The following is a 2,036-nucleotide window of genomic DNA, read 5'->3' as shown; positions in this document are numbered from 1 at the left end:
TCAGCTTTCAGCCACAGGGGGATGGTGACGCTTACTTCTGGCTAACAGTGGGACGCTGTGAGTTCTGCAAGGGTGTAACCGTGCCCATTTCTAGAGCGCACCGAGGACAGTTCAAGCACCTTGATTGGCACATTGTGCATATTATCGCACTGGATCGCTGTGACATGGGCTGAAAAAAGAATTGTTTCTCCATCTCATACATGCCCAACATGGGCTCTGAGCTGTTCAATAACCACGTGTCCAAAGTCACACAGCCCATAAGTGGCAGGACCCATGCACAGAGAAACAAAAATCAGATGCGCTGAGGGACAGGTGTGCAGCAGAAGGAAAGCCACCCTGTTCCCTGAGGAGCTGCCAAGTGCGCGGGCCGCTGCCCCAGGGATGGACTCCTGCCATTTTTCACTGACAGACATTTTTTGGTGCTGCCGTGCCAGGCATTGTGCCAAACCGATGATGAGAGTAGCCCAGGATTCAGCGAGTAGAGATGAAATGACTTCCCCCAGTCAGTGAACTGACGTCGCTGTAATTGTGAAACAGTGATGGGGGAGGCAGGGTGACCGGTGCTGAGCATTCTATTGCGAGCACAGCACCGCCCAGCGAGAGGGGTGCTTGTGTTTTGTGTGATTGCACGGAGTCTTCCTAATAACTAGCCCCGAGGAAGGTCTTGCTAACTCCATTTTACACACAAGAAAGATGAAGCTCAGAGAAGGTGCCTGGCGTTGCCCAAGGTCGCACAGAGAGTCAGGTGGGGAGATCTGAACTTGGCTGAGCCTTCCAAGGCCATCTACTTTCTGCGGCAGGCATACCTCAACTCACCGAAAACCACCAAACTCACCACCAGCCAGTCCATTCGGACTCACATGACCCTGTACAACAGAGTAGAAGTGCCCCAGTGAGTTTCTGAGGCTCTCAGTCTTTAAGGAACCAGACAGCCTCATCTTTCTACTGAGCAAGCGGCTGGTGGGTTTGAACCACTGACCTTGCAGTCAAAGCAACTTCCCTATGCTACCAGGGCTCCTTGCACTAAAGCGAGTTACAGAGATGTTTTTGGTGTCCCGGTGTAGATCAAAGCTAGGTTTACCCTATACCCTAGACTATTAAGTATGAGAAAGTCTGAAAAATTGTGAGAATTACCACAGTGTGACAAAGAGACGCAAGGTGAATACACGCTATTGGCTAATAGACTTGCTCAATGCAGCGTCTGCCAAGCACAACTAGGTAAGGCACCATGGAACAAGGAGTTGCCTGCATGTCAGAGTGTAATGCTAGCTTTAATCATGGAATTTTTACTAGACTCAAAACTCTTCAGGGCCAGACCATTAAAATATATATGTTCCTCAGGACATAGTCAGACCTTGTACCTAGTAGGGACTCAATAAAGGCATGTGGTTTGGTCACCCATCACAGTGTGTGCAGTGATAGAACATCAAAGGCACCAAGATGTGTCTCATTTCCAAATTATCATACTAAAAGAACTACCACCATCCCAGTCCTGACGGGGTATTCAAGGGTAAGTCAGACTGTATTTCTACTAGGGTTCCAGTTCACACAGGCTGGTTTATTGCCAACATGGTTATAAACAGGTCTCTGATCAGTGGGCGGCTGCAGACAGGTGCTCTCGAGAACACACCTGTCTCAGTTACCTTCAAAACCAGATCCGAGCAAGACAGTGGTTGCTGAGGGGATCTCTGGGCCCAGCTCCATTCAAGGTAAAGTCAGCGCAGAAGGTTTTGGCGACTGTGCACGGAAGCACAGCATATCCAAAGCAGCTATTCTGATAGGTTTTCTAGAAGGACACAGAGCCACTGGAGGGCTGATTAGAGGTTTCTAGAAAACGGAAAACTTTACTGGTAAGGGAAAGGCCAGTAATTAAAAAAAACAAAAACAAAAACAAAAACACCCAGGAAGTTTTTCCATCACGACTAGGCACCTCGGGTCCAGGGTACCAGAGGACTGTCATTTTGAGAATTTTGTTGGGAAACCTTACTCCATCAGTTCTACAGCCCTGGTCTTGCCCCTTTAACCTTCTTTTTGGT

This window comes from Echinops telfairi, unplaced genomic scaffold (assembly GCF_000313985.2).
Source record: "Echinops telfairi isolate 266 unplaced genomic scaffold, ASM31398v2 ScPeMD7_2;HRSCAF=8, whole genome shotgun sequence".
NCBI lineage: Eukaryota > Metazoa > Chordata > Mammalia > Afrosoricida > Tenrecidae > Echinops > Echinops telfairi.
The sequence above is the reverse complement of the archived record's forward strand: the minus strand, read 5'-3'. Positions refer to the sequence as shown.